The sequence below is a fragment of the Oryctolagus cuniculus genome, chromosome 20, assembly GCF_051225735.1.
Source record: "Oryctolagus cuniculus isolate XC-2025 breed Fujian yellow rabbit chromosome 20, ASM5122573v1, whole genome shotgun sequence".
NCBI classification, from domain to species: domain Eukaryota; kingdom Metazoa; phylum Chordata; class Mammalia; order Lagomorpha; family Leporidae; genus Oryctolagus; species Oryctolagus cuniculus.
In genome coordinates this window covers 1,465,703-1,491,641 of record NC_142886.1, presented here as the reverse complement: position 1 = coordinate 1,491,641, position 25,939 = coordinate 1,465,703, and the positions used below count along the sequence as shown (strand labels likewise).

Here is a 25,939-nt window from a genome sequence, read left to right as displayed (position 1 = left end):
AGCCAAACAAATGGATGTAGGATGTGGGCTGGAGCAGCTGGAGAAGATACCTGATACCAGGAGGTACAGTATGTCTGCCTGATTTATAACTGGGGGCAGTTGTGGGAACAGTGAGGCACAGAAAGTCTCTCAGGCCTGATTTGTGGGAAAGATGAGGCTCTCCATAAGCACAGCACCTCTGTGCTTTTGCTTTCTGATGCCAAGAAAGAGTGGGGGAGATGCCTCAGGCCAGTGTGGATTCAGGACTCTCACAATGTTTATCTACTATATCTTGCTAAACGTGTTTCAGAGAATCCTTAGTTCTATGAACACATGCATGTGCTCTACAATAGGCTGTTGTAATCCTTATCAGTAAAGAAACCACACCTGGTTAGTCTGTGCACACTTTCTGGAGGAAGAGACCCCATGTCCTGTTTTTCCTTTCATTTGCACACCCCAACATGTAACCTTGGTTATCCAGACTACTGTGACCAAATTAGATATTGGAACATCTAAGCATCAGCGTGTGAGCATGCAAACTAAAGATTTCAGGGATGGTCTGGTTTTGAAAAGATTTCTGTGTGTCAAAGTAGTTGTAAAAGATTGGCTGCAGAATAAAATCGACTATTAGGCTTAAAGCTCCCTGTCACTGGTTCACTCCCCAAATATCTACATTGGTCAAGATTGTGCCAATACTAAAGGTGGTGTCAAGAACTCTATATAGGTTTCCCAAATGGGTGACAGGAACCCAGTTAGTTGAACCATCACCATTGCTTTCCAGGGTCTGCAGTAACAGGAAACTGGAGTATGGTTCTGGATGAAGATATCAAACTTATGCAGTGTAATGTAGGATTCAGGCATCTAACTACTAGACCTGCCTGCTTCTCTTATCCATATTTTTAAAATACATATAATATATGAAGAGTAATTTTATTTACTTTTAGCTGTGGATTTAAGATTTTTAAAAATAATTATTTATTTATTTGAAAGAGTTACACAGAGAAAAAAAGAGAGAGAAAGAGAGAGAGAGAGAAAGAGCAAGAGATCTTCTTTCCACTGTTTCATGCCTCAAATGGCCACAATGCTCTGGCTGGAACCAGGAGTCAGGAGTTTCTTTCAGATCCCTCACATGGGTACAGGGGCCCAAGCACATGGACCATCCTCCACTGTATTTCTGGGCATACTAGCAGGGAGATGAATTGGAATTGGAGCAGCTAGGTCTTGAACCAGCACCCACAAGGGATGATGGTGTCACAGGCAGTTTCTTTACCCACTATGCTATAATGCTGGCCCCCTAGCTGTAGATTTAAAATGCATGTAACAATAAAAAATAATGTTAAATGACAATTTTTCTAATGACTGTTGAGATGACATTAAATTGGAAATATTCTGTTTTCCATTTAGTAGATAGACTGGATTAAGAGACAAGGAGATGGGACAGGCACTATGGTATAGGAAGCTAATCCTCCTCCTGTGGTACTCATATGGGCACTGGTTGGTCTCCTGGTTGCTTCACTTCTAATCCAGCTCCATGATAATGGCCTGTAAAAGCAGTGGAAGATGGCTCAGGTGCATGGGCCCCTGCACTCACATGGGAAACCCAGAAGAGATCCTGGCTCCTGGCTTGGGATTGGCCCAGCTCTGGCCATTGTGGCCATTTGGGTAATGGACCAGATGATGGAAGAGCTGCCTCTCTCTTCTCTCTGTCTAAAACTCTGCCTCTCAAATAAGTAAATAATAATAGTAACAGATACAAGGAAAATGATAACTGATGATTGGAAACCCCAGAGAAGAGAGAAATGAGTCCTCACCACAAAAGAAATCAGGCTAAGACCATCATATTGCAGCAATTCAGGAATCTGAGCCTGTCCGGAACTGCTTCTTATTTGTGACAGTGAACACGACGGAGATAGAGGTGAAAGAGCTGCACCTGCTGAACCCCAGGTTTTGTATTTCGACTGTTCAATCTGAATAGTGCTGGTCACTGTTTCATCATCCTCTCCACCTTAACACAAACAGACATAAATCCCATTTATTATTTGCTACATAAGCAACACCATATACTTTAGCTCTTCCAGTGTTCAGTCATTTTGTGGAGTAACCTAAGATTCATATAAGAGAATAGTTCACTCATGGTCATAGTTGATATGTCAGAATCAATTCATGTTTAGCTGCCACATAATGAGTTAAGAGATGCATTTGAAACTGATAAGGAAATAGTTTTGTATTCTTAAGTTCAAAAATTTATAATCATGTATAATTTCCCACTTTACTCAGACATCTACAGGTTATTTCACAGCATAGCTGTGACACTCCCATATATTGAAATCACTGACTGTTCAGATTGTGTACCTATCCCAGTAATTGTGTGGGAAAGACATGTGGAAGGCCAGCACAGGGAAATACTTGAAGGTAATCCCAACCATGGTTTAAATTTTCTGTCCATAGAGCCACCCCCTTGGTACAGTTATGACCTTCTCTCCTAGACGTTGGTACAGATGGCCTTGGCTGAGCAAGGATGTCCATATTTTAGGAGTCACATTCAAGGATATGATTATGGATGTACCAATGAAGTTCAGGCCCTGCTTGAGACATCTGAGGGAAAGCTGTAGAGGATGTGATTCTGAAGAACATCTGCTTCATGAGTACTAAGACATATGGATTCTAATTCAACAAAGACTTTTTAGGAAAAAAATGTAGCATTCACTTATCTAACATTTTAACCCTCAGGTATTCACCTGAGGTAGTGAAAATACATAATATAAAACATTTTCCCAAATCTGCCAGTAGGCAAGGAGACAAGACCAGAGAGTCCTGGATTATATAAAGCAAAAGGTCATAAATGAGATTAAAATAAAATCAGAGAGATGTTTTTCAGATGCAGAATAGGATTGCAAATTGGGAGACAGATTCAGTTTAAGGTGAACCACGGTTCTTCTGAGGTGGAGCAGGACTGAGGCTTTTATAATAAGGAAAGGGAGGGGATGTCCAGCTTTGCATTCTTTGAATATATACAGGGTAGGGTGAGTGCACTGGTTTGAATTGATACAGGGACTAGCATGTGATTCAATAGGTCAAGCTGCTCTTCTGACATTGGCATCTCATACTGGAGTGCAGCTTTGAGTCCTGGCAACTCCTCTTCCAATCTAGATTCTTGCTAGTTGGTCTGAGATAGCAGTGGATAATGGCCCAAGCATTTCTGTCAACCATATGGAAGACCTGGATGAAGCTCCTGGCTCCTGTCTTTCATCTAATTCAGTCCTGATTGTGGTGGGCATTGTGTAGTAAGCCAACAGATGAGTGATTTCTGCTGCTTGTCTTTCTCAGTCTCTCTGATTCCCAAATAAAAACTAAATTAAAAATGAAGAAGTGGCCATTTGACATAGTGGTGTGACCACTGCTTGGGATGCCTGCATCCCATGTCAGAGAGCCTGGGCAAAGTCCCAGCTCTGCTTCTGACTCCAGCTTCATGTTGGTGTGCATTCTGAGAGACAGTGATGAGGGTTAAAGGAGTTGAGTCCATGCCACCCTTGTAGAGACCCAGATTGTGTTTCAGGTTGCTGGTTTGGGCTTGGTCCTGCCCCAGTTGTGGCATAAAGTTGGGGAGTGAACCAACAGATTTGAGATACACCCCATCTCTACTTTTCAAGTACAAAAATAAAATAATTATTTTAAAAGAGCAACAGGGTTTTCAAAACCTTTAAAATAGAAAGATCAAGCTGTTTACAAATTATCACAAATATATTCACAAAAAATGTATTGTGAATAGTATTCTATTTTTTGTGCAGTCTCCACACATGTAGATGCTTAGCAGGGGACAAGTTTTACAACTTCGGCCTAATAGGAATTGGGTAAGGTTTAGCCTTTATAGTATTTGATGCTGTCCCTGTTTTACTAACATGATGTGGATATTGTCATCTTACAATCTGGTCATTTTAAGAGTAGTTAATTTTGAAATTATTTCAAACTTACAGAAATACCATGAGTGAGTCCCATTCATTGAGAATGCCCAGTTATTATACTTTTAGCACTTTTGCCTCTGACCCACCTCAAGCTGGGCCCCTCCAGTGTTCCTTTCTGAGAAAATGTGGGCCCTGTATTCTCATCAGAAGCACTATGGTTCGATGCTGGGCTCTGCTCAGTCTCCCATCTGCTCTATGATGGATGCGATCAACTTGGTACTTAGTGAATTTCTGCCAGATTGATTCACACTCAACCTTTTAAGGATTTATTTAGGTGTGTTCTCATGTGAAGGGAAGGAATGTTGGGGATCCAGAGTCTCGAGGTTGAGACATTTTCGGTCCCAAAGAGGAAGAAGCTACTTTTGCCGCTGCACCGGCCCATGCCGGCCCTTCCTCCCTACATCCAGCCTGGCCCCGCAGCGCTGCCTCTTCCTAGTCTCCCTCCTCGGCTCTCCCTGCATGTTGCGGGGTCACCAGGCACCTGGGCTGTTGCAAGGAGCCCGCCGGAGGCCAGTCGGGCGGGGCAGGTGGCGCGGGCAACATCCTGAAGTTTACATTAAACTTCTCCGAGTGGAACCCATGACTTCTGATGAGGACGCTAAAGTTGTGGCTGAACTGCAGGCACAGCGAGGCCAAGAGGGCAAGGACAGCTCTCATCTGATGAATGGTCCTGTATCTCAAACCACTTCTCAAATTCCATCCCAGCTTTGAGTCAGGTACCAACAACTAAGGTTTCAGAGCTAAACCCTAATGCGAAAGTGTGGGGGACTCATGTTACACTTGGAAGCAAGTAGTGCAGCTGTCGGTTTGAGTGCTACATGGGAGGAGACAGCTGGCCATGGTGCAGACTGCAGCCCGCAGGGATTGGATGTCAATGGTGATGGTGACAAAAGTCATGAGAATGCAGCATTACCAGATTTACCTGAGTCAAATCAGACACGAACGCTTTGGCTCTGGATCATGCAGAATACGAATCTCTACCTGAAAATAGTGAAACAGGAGGAAATGAATCTCAACCAGAAAGCCAGGAAGACTCTCAAGAAGTACTTAAAAAAATTGGAATTCTGTTTATCTAGGGAGACTCTTGCTAGTGCCGTGTATCTTACCTCACAGATGGACAGTGAGCAGTATGCTCTAATTACAATGGTAGCTACCCTTGACTATATCAAGAAACTCAGTACTAGTGTAGATTCGATTGTTGAAGTGCTAAGATCTTTACCTTTAGTCCCGGTGGGTGAGAAGGGAGAAAAAGTAAGGCCAAATCAAAATGGTTGCATAGTAATATTGTGAGAAATATCTGAATCTACCCCTGGGAAAGAAGTAGAAGCACTATTCAAAGGAAATAATTTACTGAAATTTATTAACTGTGAATTTGCCCATAATGATAATTGATTTATTACATTTGAAGCAGAAGCTGATGCACAACAGGCTTACAAATACCTGTGAAAAGTCAAAACTTTTCAAGGAAAACCAATTAAGGTGCAGCTAAAAGAAAGGCAATAGCTATAAACCCATTTTTGCCAAAGAATGGATTTAGGTCTCGACGAACCTTTATACACAGCAGTGTTACACATCATTTATTTACCTCCAGTATACAGTCCCCAACAACAGTTTCCTCTGCACAGCCTGACTGCCCCCAGACATTGTCAACAATGCGTAGCTATTTCGATCCACCCTTGGTAACTCTATTTCCAAATACTAGATTTATACATGGGTTCACGTCTCCAACCTTCAAGCCTGCAGCCTCTCCTCTGACTTCACTCAGACAGTATCCTCCCAGAAGCAGGAAAAATTCCTTTGGCTATAGGAAGAAAAGGGAGGAGAAGTTTACAAGCAGCCAAACTCAGTCTCCAACATGACCAAAGCCTCCATCACAAACTTTGAACTGGGGCTGTCCAACTTCCCCCCATTACCTGGAGCTGCAGGCAATTTGATGACAGGACTTGTCTGAAAACAGGCCATCTAGCTCGGTAATAGGATTAGCAAAGGAAAGGAGCCTCCATGCAGATGCAAGTAGGAACACTATTCCTGTAGTGGTCCCCAGAGAGCCCTCACTGCTGGCTTCTTGTGCTGTATCAGCAACATATGAATGATCCCCCCCACCAGCCCATTTACCTGAGGATCCCAAGGTGGTAGAAAAGCAGAAGGAAACCCACAGTGTGGACAGACTCCCCCTGTCCTTACTACAACTGCGTGTAAATCGGTGCAGGTGCATGGAGCTGCCACAGAATTGCGAAAGCCCAGTTACGTGGAGATTTGTCAGAGAACGTGTAAAGAGCCACCTTCTTCCCCACTGCAACCCCCAAAAGAGCAAAAGTCAAACCCCCGCAGTTGTAGGAAGGAAGAAGAGAAGCTCACTGCACCTGTGGAGAAACAGAGGGAGCCCCTGCCCTCAAGTCCACTCCCAGAGTCTCCAAAGACAAGGGAAGGCAGCCTGGGCACTGGCTCTCACCCCCAGCTGTTGGAAAGTGTCTTCACAGAGGACAGGACACTCCCCCCAAGTCTCCTCAGTGAAAATCCTATGTCTGGGAGTGGTTGCATAGAGCTGTATTAGCCACAAGTGAAACACTTCCCACTCAGTATGAGAATGAGCCGCTGGTTAAGCACTTGCAGTGTCTGTGAGCCCCATGGAATGTCTGCAAGTTATTTTTTCTTCTGTGAGTCAGATTCTCCCCTTCTAAAAAAAAAACTTTTTCAGGATTTAATTAATATAAACCTTATTTTTGGTTGGTGCTTAACTGCAGGTGATGTGTAAGTCTGATTTTTTTCAGGATAGAAAATGCATTTATCTCAACAGATTCATGTTTTTATTAAGCCTCTGTGTGGTTCTGAATGCAAGCTATATATAGTAAATTTTTCTAAATTAAGGGAACTATGCTGCTTTATTTTTTAAAATAATATTGATCTACAAGTGCATATCTCAGATGCTCCAGCAGATGGTGACCTCGGCCTCAAGCTGGAAGGGGGTTGGCAGTGTCAGGTCGCTGACACACTGGCATGGGAGCTGTGCTTTCATCTAAACTGTTAACAAGTGAGTCCAGCATTTAAAAATACATATAAATGTACATATAGGCCTTTTTGGATCCAATGGGCAGAAAGAACCTGCAGAGAGCACCCTAGAGAAACCTGAAAGCTTAGAGCTTTGACATCCAGCCAGCAAGTACCCAGCTTCTCCCCTCAATTGCAAGTGGCTATTAACTAAAATCAATTCAAAACATGTGAATAGAACCTAAATGAAAATATACTTTTTTGGCCACTGACATGTTGCCAGTATGTTGTATCATGAAATGGTTTTGATCCCTGTGAGCTGGCTGCTTTGGCTCTTGGCCTAGTGCACCTGTTCCATGCACATTTCTGTCCATGTTCCCCTGCCCCCAGGCACTCTCTGGGAAGGGTCCTCATCTTAACTCCATGGGGATGTCTTCCTGAACCTCTGCATCAGCACATGGATTTAAAAGTTATGTAATGGTGAGAGAATGGTGTTTGTGGTTTTCCCCACTTTGGCTGGTGGAGGACAAAAATTGTTGCTCTTTTTACCTCCAAGATGAGGGTCTCATTGATTCACTTCTAGAAGTGTTGCACTTCTGAAGAACAATATAAATTATCTTGTTTTAAAATGCCTAAAAGTATTCTCTTTTATTTATTTGACAGATAGAGGTATACAGTGAGAGAGAGACAGAGAGAAATATCTTCCTCCCATTGGTTCACCCACCAAATGGCCACCATGACCAGAGCTATGCTGATCTGAAGCCAGGAGCCAGGTGCTTCCTCCTGGTCTCCCATGCAGGTGCAGGCGCCCAAGCACCTGGGTCATCCTCCACTGCCTTCCTGGGCCACAGCAGAGAGCAGGACTGGAAGAGGAGCAACCGGGACTAGAACCCGGTACCCATATGGGGTGCCATTGCTGCAGGTGGAGGATTAACCAAGTGAGCCACGGTGCTGGCCCCCATCATTTTTCTTTAATTATTCTAAGCAACAGACATTAAAATATTTCCTGCTACATGTAACCATACAGTTTATTCCATGAAATGTTATTTAACAAGATTGAGGTTTTTTTAAAAAAATTATTTCCATCCAATATTTAAAGGCTTGAATTGCATTTAAACTTGAAAATGAATTTGCCTTAACTTTTGTATAAGACAGCTTAGTGTCACTCCCCCATTCGCGGAGGAATGACACAGGACCCTGCGCTGTTCTTTTGTCTGCTCGGCCCTTCCCGGGTTTGCTGCTGGTTCTTCCCAGGTTGTCTGCTGATCCTTCCACCTCCATGGAAGGGTGGTTCCCCCTGCCACTTTCCCCACTTCTGCGGGGAAGTGGCACACCGCCGGCCAGCTCTCTCGGGGGCTGCTCAGATGTTATCCGGATGTTCCCCTTAGATGTTCTTGGTGCATGTTGTCTCTCTCCTCCTTTATAGTCCTCCTCCACCAATCCCAACTCTGCTACCCACACGCAGAGCACGCTGCTCTCCTACAATCAGGAGCAGGATCAGCTCCTGCAGGTTATTGGTCAAACTGGAGGCAGCTGTGTAGAAGCTGTTTACTCCTCTCCCAGCGCCATATTGTGGGAGAGCAGATGCATAGAATAAGTCTTAATTCCAGTAACTTAGTCTAGTCCGAGTTGCTCCCCACAGCTTAGAGTTCATGGAGACACCCCGGGTTGGCATGAGTGGATCAGAATTACTCAGTTACTGTGTGGATATTTTGTTGCTAGTTTTACCGAGTAAGCATACCACAGTACAAGAACTAGCAGTTTTTGTAATATACCTTAAGGATCTTAAACAGTTGATCTTTTTTCTGATTGTTTAAAAATCCTGTAAATGCAAATAGTTGATACTGTATTAAATATGTGCACTTTGGGAGTGTGCTTTGCTTGTACAGTTGTAAATAATCAGAACATATTAATAAAGGCTCCCTACAGAGAAAATCTGATAAAATTACTGATGTATTATAAATGCTGATGTTGAGCTGGATGTAGATATGCTTAATGCTGTGGTTTGAATATTATTTTAATTTGTTGAGTTTTTTTTCCCCCTCTCATACTGGTGTGTTGAACTGATTTTGTCTCTTTGCTGCAAAAGGGAAATGGAAAGTTTTATTAAAAGCTGTGAGATGTTTTTATACTCTTTCAAAATATGGAAATGCATATTAGTCATATTTAATGTGAAAGAGTTCTGAAGTACAATGTAGTAAGCAGAAACTGGGAGAATCTTTAAGTCAAAATGGAAAATGATCTACTAATTCAAATCATATATGACTAAGTGTGATTTACCCTACCAGAGAAAACCTGCCTGGTGTCTCTCACTGTTTCCTTCAGAGAAGTAGTCATTATTCAAAGATGTAGAAATACACATATTGCTAATAAGTTTCAAATGCCTGATTAAGGAATGAGAGAATTAATTTCTTGGTAGCTGTCAGATCGCTGGACCGAAAACCCAGAAATAATTGACCTCTTCAAACCAAACCAAGAGATGCTGTAAACACTCGAAGGGCAAGCTCTGAGACCTGGGGCCCTTTGTGTCACTTCTTAGGAGCAGGTGCCAGGGTGTGCTCAGCCATCCCCGACCCACACACCAGTGGGCTTGTAATAGTAAGTCCTTTCTCAAACATGTGGTATTTGCAGCATGATGTGTGTGTGTGATTAGAGCCAATTGTGGTTGGTTGGTTGTAAACTAAAAGGCTAGAGCTGAAGAGCAGCATGCAGGAGGGCAGTGGGCACGTGGAGTGGTGTCAGCACAGAAAAGGGGCTGTTCTGGTGGGTTCTGCTGCCATCTGGACAAGGTCAGTGCACTGTAATTACTGCTTAGCCAGTGACCATCTGTGGCATCCAGAGCCAAAGCCTTGCTCAGATGTGATTTTTATAGTAAAGGTTATATGCCAAATAACTTTTTTAAAAAAGATTCATTTATTCAAAAGTCAAACTAACACAGAGAGAGGAGAGGCAGAGAGAGAGAGGTCTTCCATCTGATGGTTCACTCCCCAATTGGCTGTAACGGCTGGAGCTGTGCCAGTCGGAAGCCAAGAGCCAGGAGCTTCTTCTGTGTCTCACTTGTGGGTGCAGGGGTCCAAGGACTTGGGCCATCTTCTACTGCTTTCCCTGGCCATAGCAGAGAGCTGAATCACAAATGGAGCAGCCAGGTCTTGAAGTGGTGCACATCAGTGATGCTGGCACTTCAGGCCAGGGTGTTAACCCACTGCCTGATATTAAAATAGTGCACTCAGAGAATTTCATCATGACAGCCTCCATTTCGGACTACCCCTTCAGCACTGTAAGTTTCCACAGCACCAGCAGTGGTGTAGGCCATTAAGGATTCTTGCTGGGAGAGATAAGAGGGAACTTTCAGCATCAGTGATCCATGCAATAGCAAGACAGAATTTCTGCAAATAATTTAAATCCATAACCATCAGCTTTGTTCAAAGCTTTGTTTTCCATAACTGTGAAAGTGAAATTAAGGGAGAGATTTGAGACAGAATTCTTAAAGATACGTGAAAGAAGGTTACTGAGTGGTACATAAAAATTGGCAAACCCACAGCAGCAGGTTTTATATAAGGAACAGATCACCCATAAACAGCTCACTCACACCATCAGAGTGCTCAATCTTGTCTTCCTTCTCATCAGCTTCACCTCCACTATCAGCAATTTTATTCCTGCTTTAGAATTTAGGCTCTCTTTAGTTCAATTTGAAAGTATAATCAGAGGATATCACTACTCCCAATCTAGGTAATACTAGCAAGCAAAAACACAGTGTCTTCAGTGTCAAACACCGTTCAGTATTATGCCAAACTTATTAAAAAACATGATACAGGAATTTTTACAATGATGAATAAAAATCATTAGAGCAATTTATCAGGCTTATAGTACACACAAAAATTAAGTGTTGTTAGTCTGTTAAATGTAGAGCACAGTGTGCAAATTGTTGAATATTGTCAGGGAGAAGTGAAAAAATTAAGACAAATCATGCTGGGTAAAAGTATATGGGAACAAGATTTCAGCAGGCAGTGTTAAGCAGAGAAGCACCACATAGAAGTATGGAATCATTGTTTATTCAATGGATGCCCTAGTCTGGGTTCACAGCTGGGAGGTAGAAATACACTTGGAGATGCAGAGGTCCCTGATCCTCTTCATGATGACTTTTACCCAACCCAACCAAGACAGTATTCTTAGTCATTCTCACATGGAAGCAAGTGTCTTTTTGCCTTTATCTCAGCTGTGGGCTCTTTCAATTATGCTTCCGCCAGTGCTGGACTTAAGTATCCTGCAAGTGAAGCAGATTTTCTTCCCCAGCAGAGCAGCTGGAGACAACAGTGGGGAATCAGGTGTCAATGATTGTGAAAATGTAATTGACCCTACAGAGCCCTCTAGTGGTGAATAGTCACATTCCCATGATTCATGACCCATTATTATATCCCAATGAGGACCCCGGCAACACTCAGACCTCCCAGAGTTAATTAAACCAAAGATTCTCTCCAGTTAGCACACCTTCTCTCGCTTGTTATTGAGAGAGGCGCTTGAGGACTTAATCTAGGAGAGCTTCCTTGTCAGATGCTTTGACCCTCAAGAGGAGAGTTCTTGCACAGAGTAATCATAAGCCTCTCTCCCTGGTCCATGTCCTTGGATGCAGTGTGCAAGAATCATGACACAGAAAAATTAACAGAAAGAAAAAGAAAGAAAGAAAAAGAATGAACAAAATGAAATAAATTGGAAGAAACAAGAAAGAAGAAAAAGAGAAAAAAGAGAAAGGAAGGAAGAATGAAAGAAAGAAGAAAGAAAAAGGGAGAAAAAGACAGGCAGGCAGGCAGGTAGGAAGGCAGACAGGAAGGAAGGAAGGCAGGGTGGCAGGCAGGAAGGAAGGAAGGCAGGTAGGCAGGCAGGCAGGAAGGAAGGCAGGTGCTGGGTCTTAGTCCACCCAAAGGAGGATGGACTGGGTCCAAAGAAAGGTAAGTGCGCCGCTCGCCCGTTCCCCAGCCTCCCGATCCTGGAGACAGTCAGACGCAGCAGTGAGTCAAGTCAAGCAAGCAAGAACTCCATTTATTGGCACATGGCAAAGCCTTTTAACGCACAAGACCACATGATTACTGGGGCAGGGCATAAGGGCCAATTACTTAAAAGGTCATTTTAAAGGGCAACTTTTTACAGGACCAGTAATATGTCTGTACACATCATCAGTTGTCACCTCCCCTGATGCTGCGCGGCCAATCAGCTTTGGTGGTAAATGACTTTGGGCACCGCCCACCTTACTTCCTTTGGGCGCCATCTTTGAATTGCCATGTGTGCCTAATTTCCCTTCAGCCACCATCTTTGAATTGCCTCCTGTGCCTAATTTCCCCACAGGCAGGCAGGAAGGAAGGCAGGTAGGCAGGCAGGCGGGCAGGCGGGCAGGTGGGCAGGAGGGCAGGAGGGCAGGAGGGCAGGAGGGCAGGAGGGCAGGAGGGAAGGAGGGAAGGAGGGAAGGAAGAAAAAAATTGTGTTGTGCAACTCATGGGTTTACCATAAATTTAGATAAAGTGGGGGCCAGTGCATGCCACAGTCATTAAGCCTCTGCCTGTGGCTCTGCTATCCCATATAGGTGCCAGTTCATGTCTTGGCTGCTCCATTTCCAATCCAGCTCTGTGCTAATGAACTGCAAAAGCAGTGGATGGTGGCCCAAGTGCTTGGACCCCTGCACCCATGTGAGAGACCCAGAAAAATCTCCTGGCTCCTGGCTTTGGATTGGCCCAACTCTGACCATTGTGGCCATTGGGGAGTGAACCAGCAAAGGGAAGACCTCTCTGTCTCTCTCCTGACTTTGTCAAATAAGTAAGTAAATATTTAAAAAAAAATAAAGTGAAATTATTCTATATAAGTTCTGTTCTATAAAGTAAATCAGAAATTAGAGACTAAGCATAATTGGTTTTCCAATGTTCTATAAAACAAAAATTTACCTCTTGTAGATTCTGTCACTCCCCCTCTTCGTGGAGGAACGACACAGGACCCTGAGCTGTTCTTTTGTTTGCTCGGCCCTCCCCGGGTTTGCTGCTGGTTCTTCCCAGGTTGGCTGCTGATCCTTCCACCTCCATGGAAGGGCGGTTCCCCCTGCCACTTTCCCCACTTCTGCAGGGGAGTGGCACACCACTGGCTGGCTCTCTTGGGGGCTGCACAGGTGTTCCTTCAGATAATGTTCCTGGTGCATGTTGTCTCTCTCCTCCTTTATAGTCCTCTTCCACCAATCCCAACTCTGCTACCCACACGCAGAGCACGCTGCTCTCCTACAATCAGGAGCACCTCCTGCAGCTTGTCAAGTTGGTGAAAGGCAGCTGTGTAGAAGCTGTTTACTCCTCTCCCAGCGCCATATTGTGGGAGAGCAGATGCATAGAATAAGTCTTAATTCCAGTAACTTAGTCTAGTCCGAGTTGCTCCCCACAGATTCATGCACTAAAGTTTACTTTTTCAAAGAGGGACAATTTTAACAAGAGCCTTCAAAGAATTTTCTATGATGAGCCAAATTCACTATTGTCAGAAAAAAATTAGTAAATTTTAGGAAGGCCTATTAGAATAAATCAGATATGCCTTCTATTCACATGACTTTGTGAGACTGAGAGTGCTTTGTTTCAACCTTTTTTTTTTTTTTTGACAGAGTTAGAGAGAGACAGAAAGTTCTTACTTCCATTGGTTCACCCCCAAATGGCTGCTATGGCCGGTGTTGCATGGATCCAAACCAGGAGCCAGGTGCTTCCTCCTGGTCTCCCATGCGGGTGCAGGGCCCAAGCACTTGGGCCATCATCCACTGCCTTCCTGGGCCACAGCAGAAAGCTGGACTGGAAGCGGAGCAACTGGGACAGAACCAGTGCCCCAACCAGAACTAGAACCTGGGGTGCTGGTGCCACAGGTGGAGGATTAGCTTAGTGAGCTGTGGCGCTGGCCTGTTTCAACCTTTTTCTACTAGGCTGATGAATATTGTCACTTGAAATGTTTTCATTTGAAACTAAATTCTAATTACCAATAATCAATCATTCAAATTAGTACATGATAATACACATTATTTTTCTTTTAGTACATCATAGTGACAAAACTGCAGTAGTACCACATTTATAGTCTGTTCTGGAGTCCTTATTAAAATATTTATTTTTTTCTTGAATCTGTTCTGCTTTCTTAGTTTTTTTTTTTTAATTATTGATTTACTTATCTGAAAGACTTTTCAGAAGAGAGAGAGAGGGAGAAAGAGAGAGAGGGAGTCAGGGAGAGTATAAAGTACTGTTTGAAGATTACTTTTACAGTTAATTCTCATAGTACAACACATTAAGGACAGAGGTCCTACATGGGGAGCAAGTACACAATGACTCCTCTTGTTGATTTAACAATTGACATTCTTATTTATGATGTCAGTAATCACCTGAGGCTCTTGTTATGAGCTGCCAAGGCTATGGAAGTCTCTTGAGTTCACAAACTCTGACCTTATTTAGACAAGGCCATAATCAAAGTGGAAGTTCTCTCTTCCCTTCAGAGAAAGGTACCTCCTTCTTTGATGGCCTGTTCTTTCCACTGGGATATCACTCACAGAGATTTTTCATTTAGGTCATTTTTTGCCACAGTGTCTTGGCTTTCCATGCCTGAGAAACTCTCATGGGCTTTTTAGCCAGATCTGAATGCCTTAAGGGCTGATTCTGAGGCCAGAGTGCTGTTTAGGGCATTTGTGATTCTAGGAGTCTGCTGTGTAACCTACTTCCCATGTTGGATTGTTCTCTGCTTTTTAATTCTATCAATTAATATTAGCAGGCACTGATCTTATTTATGTGATCCCTTTGACACTTAATCCTATCTTTATGATCAATTATGAGCTTAAACTGATCACTTTGACTAGTAAGATGGTATTGGTAAATGTCAACTTAATAGGATTTGGAGTCCCATGACCTATGGCAAGAGAACAAGTTTTTCAAATGCTGTTTAATTAAAAGCATATCCATGGGGTCTTGTATATTTTTTCTTATTTAATCTTTCACCTCTACTTATGGATTGAATTCTTTTTTGTTTGTTTTTTGTTTTTTGTTTTTTGACAGGCAGAGTTGACAGAGAGAGAGACAGAGAGAAAGGTCTTCCTTTGCCGTTGGTTCACCCTCCAATGGCCGCTGCGGCCAGCGCATTGCAGCTGGTGCAGCACGCTGATCTGATGGCAGGAGCCAGGTGCTTCTCCTGGTCTCCCATGGGGTGCAGGGCCCAAGGACTTGGGCCATCCTCCACTGCACTCCCTGGCCACAGCAGAGAGCTGGCCTGGAAGAGGGGCAACCAGGACAGAATCCGGTGCCCTGACTGGGACTAGAACCTGGTGTGCCGGCACTGCAAGGTGGAGGATTAGCCTAGTGAGCTGCGGCGCTGGCTGGATTGAATTCTTAATTCCATGTGAGGAGAAATGTAGGTCAAAGTTTTAGTAATATAACAAAATTGCCTTGCAAAATATAACATGGCAAGAATTTGCATTCATGTGTACTTCTTTTCAAAGCTCAGAATCATAAACATGTACATCTTTAGGGGTACATATCAGATGCAATTTTTTTTTTTTTACAGGCAGAGTGGACAATGAGAGAGAGAGACAGAGAGAAAGGTCTTCCTTTTCCATTGGTTCACCTCCTAATGGCCACTGCAGTTGGCGTGCTATGGCTGGCACACCACACTGATCTGAAGCCGGGAGCTAGGTGCTTCTCCTGGTCTCCCATGTGGGTGCAGGGCCCAAGCACTTGGGCCATCCTCCATTGTACTCCCAGGCCACAGCAGAGAGCTGGACAGGAAGAGGAGCAACCGGGACTAGAACCTGGTATGCCGGCGCCGCAGGTGGAGGATTAGCCTATTGAGCTACAGCGGCACCCAGATGCAAATTTTATCTGGAATATTACCTTCTAGCTTATTCACACTATTGTTCTATATGACTCATTTGTAGTACTGCAAGGGGATCCCCCCTCTATTGGACCCATTTCCAATAACACCAACCTCTTATTCACATTTTCCAGTTCACTGTAGTTATTCATTTAATCATACATTGAAAAAGACTCTAAATTCTCATTCACCATGTCTTCTGGTTAAGGATGTAAACTTGGTAACTCCAAACATTTGCAGATCCTGTGGCTGCATCTGACAGAGCATATGACTAGTGTATTTATATTGGTCTAAATAAACTCATCTTTACAAAATCACTTAATATGTGTATCTGTCTATATCTAAAAGTTACACAATTTTTTGTCCATGAATACTTCATATCATCATGCATAGATTGAATATTTTCACATATTCACATCACCATTCCCTGTTCATGTGGAATGGATAATATGACATAATGTCTCTACTGATGTCATAAGATTTATACATAGGGGCTGGCACTGTGGCATAGTGGGTAAACCCACTGCCTGCAGTGCCAGCATCCCATATGGGAACCAGTTCAAGTCCTGGCTGCTCCACTTCCAATTCATTTCAATAATAATTTTATTTTGCACATTGGAATCGAAGGGTGAACCCAACCACCACTCTCTCCATTCATCTTCTCTTCCAGTTATGATCATAAAGACATCTATATATTTCCAAGATCAAAGAAAATTAATTTTTCTCCAGTAAGGTGATTACTTAATTATTCTTCAGCTTATTTTCAGTTTTCTCTTATTTTTAATTCAACTTTCTGCAAACTTTTTGAAATATGCTTCTTATGTTGGTTGCTAAATAATATGAGCCTGGCACTGTGGCATAGTGGGTAAAGCCACTGCCTGCAGTGCTGGAATCCCATATAGATGCTGGTTCAAGTCCTGCCTGCTTCACTTCCCACTCAGCTTTCTGCTATGGCCTTGGAAAGCAGTGGAAGATGGCCCTAGTCCTTGAGACCCTGCAATCACGTGGGAGGCCCAGGAGAAGCTCTGGATCCTGGTTTCAGATTTTCTCAGCTCTGGCTGTTCATAGCCATTTGGGCAGTGAACAAGTGGATGAAGACTTCTCTCTCTCTCTCTCTCTCTCTCTCTCTCTCTCTCTCCCTCCCCCCTCCCTCTCCTTCTGCTTCTCTGTAAATCTGCCTTTCAAATAAAAAAATAAATATTAGAAAAATCCTTCGCTATTCTCATTAGAGAACATACATGAACTAAATTGAAAAAAAAATGGGGCCGGTACTGTGGCACAACCGGTAAGCCTGTTGCTGGCAGTGCTGGCATCCATATGGGCACCAGTTCAAGTCCCAGGTGCTCCACTTCCAATTCAGCTCTCTCTATGGCCTAGGAAAGCAATAGAAGATGGCCCAAGACCTTGAGCTCCTGCACCTGCTTGGGAAACCTAGAAGAAGCTCCTGGCTCCTGGCTTCAAATCAGTGCAGCTCCAGCTGTTGCAGCCAGATGGGGAGTGAACTAGCCTGTAGAAGACCCCTCTCTCTCTGCCACTCCTTCTTTCTCTGTGTAACTCTTTCATATAAATAAATAAATCTTTAAAAAAATTTAAAAATAAAAACTCAATAGTCTCATGGCTTTCTAAAGTTCTGTGCATTTTCCTTCTCTTTTTTAAATTAACATGATATCCTCCAGAAGCTAGTGTTCTGTTTTGTTTTAAATATTTATTTATTTAATAGGCAGTATTATGGAGAAGAGAGGGGAAGAGACAAGGGGGGGAATAGAGAGAGAGGGGGAGAGAGAGAGAGAGAGAGAATATTCCATCCATTGGTTCACTCACCAATGGCTGCTATGTCCAGGGCTGGGTCAAGCTGAAGCCAGAAGTCAGGATCTTCATCCAATTCTCCACATGAGTACACACTCTCAAGCACTTAGGGCATCTTTTGTTGCTTTTCCAGGCATGTTAATAAGGAGTTATCAGAAGTAAAGCAAGCCAGGACTAGAATCAGTGCCCAAATAGGATGCCAGCACTCCAGGCAGCAGTTTAACCTGCTAAGCCACATGCTGCCTCTCCATTTTCCTTCTCTCTTTCCTAAAGAGGAGAAAATATGTATTGATCTATTTTCAGTCTTAGTCTGTTTTGTGTTGTTACAAAACCAGTGTACAATGTGTAATTTATAAAGAAAAAGTGTGTCTTACAGTCATATGAGAAGTCCATGATCAAGAGGCCCCATCAGGAGAGGGCCATATTCCTGTAACTTAACTTGGCTGAAGTCATTACATGGTGAGAGAGAGTGTAAGAGATAAAACTTATCACCTCAAGGTCCTTTCAAAATTGGTGTCAATCTATTCCTGAGGGTTGAAACTATTGTCTTGGGGATTTTTTTAAGATTTTGTTTATTTGAGAGGTAGAGCTACAGACAGAGAGAGGGAGAGACAGAGAGAAAGGTCTTCCATCTGATGGTTCACTCCTCAAATGGCGACAATGGCTGGAGCTTGGCCAGTCTGAACCTAGGAGCTAGGAGCTTCCTCCAGGTCTCCTATATCAAGGTAGGGGTCAAAGCACTTGGGTCATTCTCCACTGCTTTCTCAGGTGGCAGAGAGCTAGATTGGAAGAGGATCAGCCAGGGCATGAACTGGTAACATATGGGATGCTAGCACCACAAGCAGAGGCTCAGCCCACAGTGCCACAGCACCAGTTCCAGGTATTATTAGGTTTTCCATACATCATCTGGGATGATACATGTTAAAGTCAGACCATTTTTAAAATTATATTGCATTTTTATTACTATTCCAATTTATTTGGCCTATAAGTAGAATTTTTATTGTAGTTATTCTATTTCACAGCTATTGAAATTAAATGTCAGTTTTTAATTTTTTTTAATTTAAGGTAAACAGATTTCACGTATTTCATATATACAGATTTAGGAACATAGTGATACTTCCCACCTTATCCTCTCTCCCACCCACACATCCCCTCTCATCCTTTCTCTCTAATTCCCTGTCTTATTTTTCCTTAAAGATCTATTCATTTTTTATTTGAAAGGCAAAGTTACAAAGACAAAGGAAGGAAGAGACAGAGAGAGATCTTCCATCCACTGCTTTACTCCCCACATGGCTGCGATGGCTGGAGATGGGCTGGTCCAAAGCCAGGAGCCAGGAGCTTCTTCCCAGTTTCCCACGTGGTTGCAGGGGCCCAAGCCCCTGAGTGATCTGATCTTTTCCAGGCGCATTAGCAGGGAGCTGGATTGGAAGTGGAGCCTCTGGGACTGAAACTGGGCACAGTTCTCCCCACTACACCACAGTGTCAGCCCTACTTCTCTTACTTTCTACACTGATCTACTTTCAGTGGACTTTTTACTCTTAAGATTCACCCTATACTAAGTAAAGAGTACAGCACTGTTGTTCAGCAGTAGAGACAAGGGCTGTAAACAATCATAAACTCTCAAAATATCAATTTCACTCCTATACATTCCATTTTTTGCTGCTCTATTAGTTACCACAGATCAAGGAGAACATAGGAATTTGTCTTTTTGGGATTGGCTTATTTCACTAAATTTAATGGTTTTCGATTGTATTCATTGTGTTGCAAAACAAAGGATTTCATTATATTTTATAGCTGAGTAGTTGTTTATTATATATACATATATATGTACATATATATATATATATGTATCACATTTTTTTATCCAGTCATCAGTTGATGGACATCTAGGTTGAATCCATATCTTGGCTATTGCTAATTGAGCTGCAATGAACATGAGGATACAGTTAGCTCTTTCATATGCCTATTTCTTTTTTTAAGATTTAATTTATTTGAAATACAGAGTTACAGACAGAGGTAGAGACAGAGAGAGAGGTCTTCTACCCGCTGGTTCATTCCCCAGATGACTGCAATGGCCAGAGCTGTACTGATCTGAAGCCAGAAGCCAGGAGCTTCCTTCAGGTCTCCCATGTGGTGCAGGGGCCCAAGAACTTGGGCCATCTTCCACTGCTATCCCATGCTATAGCAGAGAGCTGGATCGGAAGAGGAGCAGGCAAGACTAGAACTGGTGCTCATATGGGATGCCAGCGTTTCAGGCCAGGGCATTAACCTACTGCACACAGTGCTGGCCCCTCATGTGCCTATTTCATTTCACTTAGATTAATTCCCAGGATTAAGATTGCTGAGTCATATGGTATATCTACGTTCAAGTTTCTGAAGTGTCTCCATACGTCTTCCACAATAGCTGTGCTAGTTTATTTTCCCACCAATAGTGGATTAAGATGCCTTTTCCCCACATCCTGGCCAGCATGTGTTGATTGTTGATTTCTGTTTGAGAGCCACTCTGACAGGAGTGAGGTCAAACCTCATTGTGATTGTGATTTGCATTTCTCTGGTGACTAGTGATAGTGAGCATTTTTCACTCGCCTGTGGTTTTTAAAATTCTCTCTTTTGATAAGTGCCTGTAGAGCAGCTCACATTGGTTGCCCAGAGAACCAGCTATATCCTGTGCCTTCTTATGCAGTCACAGAGTTTCCACAGTCTCAGCACACAGGGCTCCCACTGTCAATGGGTGCAGAGGATTTGCTCCACCTTGCTAGACTGTCTCATTCACAGAGACGCAGACATTCCCAGAGCCTCGATAGTTTGAGCACTGGAGCCTGTGACATGTTGAGAGATTGGGGGGACCTCAGTAATATGTGGGTGCACAGACTCTAGTGAATTTGCCCAGCCAGACTCAAAGTCAGTGGGAAACATGGAGTTTTCCTTCTGTTAGAATCTCTGGATCTCACACATGCACAATAGCCACCAACCAAATGCTTCCTTCTCCCCATCAGTAGCAAGTTGCATGCATTCAAGCTGCTGCCACTGGTACTGGTAGTAGATGGCCTCTTGTCTCAGCCAGGTGCTGGGCACGTGCACAAGAGCTTCTGCAGCTTCTGTTTCTGTCCAAAATGGTGCCCACCTTCTCTCAACTGATATTGGGCACCATTGCTTAGTGAATGTAGTGAGAGAAACATGCCCCCTTGTTTTTTTACTGGGTCAGTGGGTACACTTTCCCCTCAGAGCTCCAGGCCAGGCTCATGTCAAAGTCTCCCTCTGTCTATATCACCAGTGGTATGGGTTGCTGCAGTCTGATCTCACCTCACTCTCCAAAGCTGGTGCTTTCTCCTCCTCTTGGCTGCTGGCATCATGTTGTGTCTGTGTTCATGCTGCATGTCTGCATCTTCCACACAGATCCATGGCATTTCTCTCCTGTAGAATTTCCACCACAGTTTTCTCTAACTCTTCCCCAATAATGTACTTCCAACATTTTTTGAAACTAGTTACCACTAGTATATGCGCATCCCCATTCCACCATCTTGGAATCCTCCAACATGCATGCTTTTTATGGAATTTTAGGTATATAAAATCTGGAGATACTCTATTGAAACATGCTAACATGGCATCCCAAGGGTGTCCCTGTATTAAGAGGAACATAGTTAATATCATTGATTTATTTTTCCATTGTTCAGTTGTTAGTGACACATGATCTTTCTTTGGAATTCTGTAATTAATTTGGGTAATAATTCTTAAAATTATATTATCTTTACTAACTTAAATTTTTTAAAAAATCAGTAGCAAATGAATGTCTTCATGAAACTAAGTTGTGTTTAATCATACCAATTAATAAATTGTGAGTGTCCTTTCAAGAATGTCTTTCCAGCCTGTAATCATGGTGAAACACTATTTTTGCAGAGGGAGGTTTATTGTTTTTGTTCTTCCAGCTTATATATCTGTTTTTCTGTATACATTTCTATCATAATCTTGTTTTGCACAGTAGAATGTAGGTACAATCCTGACCAGTTCTCTCACTACCACCTTCTTTCATTTTCTCTTCCAGGCATAGTTCTATTGACTTCCACATGTCTACATGTTTCTAAGACCAGATAAATTAATATATCTCAGTAACTTGCTTACTTCATCATTCCTCAGCTCATTTTACATTGTGCTTTAGGACTTTTATGAAAATTTGTTAATTAAAATGGAAAGGCAAACACAACATTCATCATTAGAGAATGCACATGAACAAGATAAAGTTGGCATGGTTATAAGACAATAGAGCCATGTAAGCTGAGAGCAAATTAGTATCTTGTCTTTCTCCCATCCATGTACTAATCAGGCCTGACCCATCTTAGTTTCCAAGATCAGATGAGATTGGGGGTGGGAGGTTCAGGGTTGTATGGCTTTAGACAGTCTCTTGTCTTTCTGATGCTATAGCAAAAAGACATATTTGTTACATTTCAAATTAAAAATTAAGAGGAAATTTGCTAAATACCTATGAGATGTATTCTGAAACAGAACCTTTATGAGTCATAAAGATGATGTTGTGCATAGTGTTTTAGTTCAAGCCTGGAAATAAACACTCAATATGCTGCAGAGCCAAGAATTATCTAGTGTTAAAACATAAACAGGGGTCAGTGCCATGGCTTAGTCGGTTAATCCTCCACCTGTGGTGCCAGTATCTCATATGGGCACTAGAACCCATCTGGGTTCTAGTCCTGGTTTCTCCTCTTCCAGTCCAGCTTTGTGCTGTGGCCCGGGAAGGCAGTGGAGGGTGGCCCAAATGCTTGGGCCCCTGCACCTGCATGGGAGACCAGGAGGAATCAGCTGGCTCCTGGCTTCAGATCAGCACAGTGCCATCTGTAGCTGCCATTTGGGGGCTTAACCAACAAACAGAAGGAAGACCTCTCTCTCACTGTCTAACTCTACATCAAATTTTTAAAAAAAGCATAAACTGGTTATTTAGGTTATTTTGGAATTGCTAAAACAGTATGATCTTTGAGAGCTTTTTGGAGCCTGTACTTATATATAGATAAGACCAGGAATGTGTGGAGGACAGAATCTATTGTGTGGCCTTAAATAATTCTCCTTTCATTTCTCTCAGTCTATTAATGTAGGTTGCACAGACACCTTTTAATGTTATATTTTCAGGCAAATCATTCTATTATACATTTGAATTTTAACCTACTCAAATTAGGCTTAATTGAAGCCCTGAAACCCTTACCAGTAACATAAATTATAGTCAGAGCCAAAGGCTATTCTCTAATCATTGCATTAATTGAAACTTTTGTCATGTCTAAAAACTAGTTTTATCTTCAAGAGAAAGGGAGCTAGGAAGAATGAGACATATAGGTAGAGAGAACACTTTTTTGCATTAATTCATTCCTCAACACCCACAGCAGCCAGTCCTGGGCCAAGACTGAATACAAGAGCCAGAAATGTAGTCCCAGTCTCTCAGAGGTGTGATAGAAGCCTAGTTAATTGATTCTGGAAGTCACATCCAGGCACTCTAAAGTAGAACTAGGGTATCTTAATAGGCATCATAGGCTGGTGCTGTGGCTCACTAGGCTAATACTCAGCCTGCGGCACCAGTACTCTAGGTTCTAGTCCTGGTTGGGGTGCCGGTTCTGTCCCGGTTGCTCCTCTTTCAGTCCAGCTCTCTGCTGTAGCCTGGGAAGGCAGTGGATGATGGCTCAAGTGCTTGGACCCCTGTACCCATTTGGGAGACCAGGAGGAAGCACCTAGCTTCCGGCTTCAGATTGGCACAGTGTGACAGCCATAGTGGCCATTTGGGGGTGAACCAATGGGAGGAAGACCTTTCTCTGTCTCTCTCTCTCTCACTGTCTAACTCTGCCTGTCAAAAAAAAAAAAAAGCATCATAACCACTACACTAAATGCATAATGCCCATTTAAATGTTTTTCTTTGTCATATTTGAAAGTACTATATATGATTTTCCCCTGGTAATTCCTCTCTGTTTCTATCATAACTCTACTGATGGTTTCTTGTATTTTTCTCCTGAAGCCATCTGCATTCTCCTTAACATTACCCATCTAGGTATTCCCTCTAATCTCCCATTCATCCCAATCTCTGATTCTGCCTGACTGATTTTGCCATTTGTAATCAGACACTTCTCTTTCCAGTATGAACGTCTTCCATGACCTTTAGACTATAGTTCCTTCTCCATCTTGAATGCTTCTTTGTAGCTGTTCAAATAATACCTCACATTTGATGAATCTCAAATGAATCCTGCAGCATTCATTCTTCTTTTTTATTTGTATATGGTATTAGTACAGGCCAGCCATGTCTTAAATCAACATAATGGGATTTTTGTTGGACTCCTCATTTTCTATCAGGTCTAATTTCAGATCTTTCTGTTTCTTTGCCTTTAAATTTGTAAACTCATTTTTTTCATTACTCGATTTCATTTTTACACTAGGTGGACAGAAAGCAATCCTCCTTAATAAAGTTGATAATTAGCTTCACTCAGAACATTTTTAGCAATGCACGTTAAAAATTCATCTTACAAACTGTTCTGCAATCCAAATATACAACAACTTGAAAAATGATGTTTAGAAAACAAAAGCCAATGTAAAAAGACAGATTAAAGGCTATGGAGAAGTACCTGGACTCAAATTGAGTTTTGTCCAAAAATTGCTGTATGTTGTCATCTTGCTTACTCCTGGTCCCCATGACAGTCTGGTTTATGTAATCTCTGAACTGCAATTCTTCCTGTTCCTTTATGGGTCTGAAGACTCTCATTTCCTCCTTGAATGACTTTGCATCCCTGTCTTCTGCTGAGAGTTGGGACAATGTTGGATTGCTGGTGGAACCAAGCCCACCACAAACTATAAATACACTCTTCCTGACCAATGACTTGACTGAGCAGGTGATGGAGGAGGCTCTGCATAAGAAGGCAGATCTCATCTTTTCCTGCCTTCCACCTATCTTCCTACACATAAAGCATATTACCTGGATGTCCTGAAAGGAGCGCCCGGTGTTCTGGGCTTTGGAGAACAGAGTTGGCATCTACTCTCTTCACACAGCCTATGATGCTGCACCCCAGGGATTGAAAAACTGGTTTTCCAAAGGGCTTGGAGCCTACACATCCAGGCATATATATCCTTCCAAAGCTCATGGCTATCCTATAGAGGGAACCACTGAGTACAATTCAACATTAAGCATACCCAAGATATGGACAAAGTTGTGTCTGCAGTGAGAGAAGTTGAAGGTGCTCCTGTCACTTCTTTTTCTGCTAGGATTGATGAGAAGAAAAACAAGGATCAGCCTGAATTGTACTGAGAAGTCTTTGATACAGGTGGTGGCTCAGCTCTCTCAAAACAGATAACTTTACCAGAGAACTGAAATTGTGTCACTGCAGAAGCCTTTGCTCTACATACTGGAATAGGTTGATCATGCACCCTGGATGAATCTGTTGCCCTGGCAACCATGATTGAGTGAATCAAAAGACACCTCAAACTAACTCATATTAGCTCTTGGGGTAGGAAGGACCTTAGCATCATGAGTCAAAGCTGTGGCCCTGTGTGCTGGTTCTGGGAGCAGAATCCTGCAGGATGTGGAAGCAGACCTGTACCTCATGGGTGGGATGTCCCATTATGATGGTCTGGATGCTACTTCCTAAGGAATAAATGCCATCCTCTGTGAACACAGTAACACTGAATGAGGCTTTCTTTCTGACCTTTGTGATATTCTGGGTGCCCACTTGGAGAACAAGATTAATATTATCTTGTCAGAGACAGACAGGGATCTTCTTTGTGTGGTATGAGGCATACAGAAACATCAAGATGATACAACCTACAGATTGCATCTCCACTCCTGTGGATGTGTAACATGAGTCAGTGGAGTTGATGTATCATTCTGGAAGAGTATCTTAAGATGTATGAGGATGCTTCAAAAAGTTCATGGAAATGTTTATTTTGAGAAAACTGCATAGATTAAAAAATTCACAAAATAAACAACTTTTAAGTCCTTTTTCTGCAAACCTTTTGAACTGCCCTTATATTATCTTTTCTAGTTTATCTGGTTCAACAAATGTTTTCTAGTTCATAAGGAAATAACTGAACTACCATAATGAAGAGCAAATATTAAGAAAGATCAACTAAAATCAGTTTACTAAAGATTCTTGGGAAGTAACCAAGTAATTCTCTCCTTAGTTTAATTATAGTTGGGATATGTTAATCTAGGTGTCTCTGCCATTGATTAGTTTTAAAATGTCCTTTAAAACTTGGAATTGAACACCAATTTTTAGGCAGTAGCCAGTTTGGGATGATATGGTCTGTCTCTGTGTCCAGTTCTGTAGATCCACCTAAATTCCAGTCTTTCACCTCGGTTTCAGAATCAACATGAGATT

The 25,939-nt window shown here is 42.6% G+C and overlaps 2 long non-coding RNA genes and 1 pseudogene across 6 annotated transcripts in view; 2 read left to right on the top strand and 1 right to left on the bottom strand.

The window, feature by feature from the left end:
- The first annotated feature begins 4,520 nt into the window (after positions 1-4,520).
- LOC149120011 (la-related protein 4B pseudogene) lies at positions 4,521-6,455 on the top strand (annotated as a pseudogene).
- Positions 6,456-9,819: 3,364 nt separating this feature from the next.
- Positions 9,820-13,269, bottom strand: LOC149120010 (uncharacterized). The gene is made up of 2 exons (XR_016226683.1): positions 12,860-13,269; positions 9,820-10,254 (listed from the first exon to the last, which is right to left on the bottom strand). It is a non-coding gene; the product is annotated as an uncharacterized LOC149120010 (long non-coding RNA).
- The window catches only part of LOC127486769 (uncharacterized), a 47,410-nt gene continuing 33,455 nt past the window's right edge, over positions 11,985-25,939 (top strand). The window contains exons 1-3 of one of the 5 annotated variants that reach the window (XR_016226686.1): positions 11,985-12,309; positions 12,505-12,734; positions 17,160-17,341. This is a non-coding gene — a long non-coding RNA (uncharacterized LOC127486769). Of the gene's footprint in view, positions 12,310-12,504; positions 12,735-17,159; positions 17,342-24,007; positions 25,462-25,939 lie in introns of those variants that run through there. The other 4 variants (XR_016226685.1, XR_016226684.1, XR_016226688.1 and 1 more) reach the window with 4 other exon arrangements.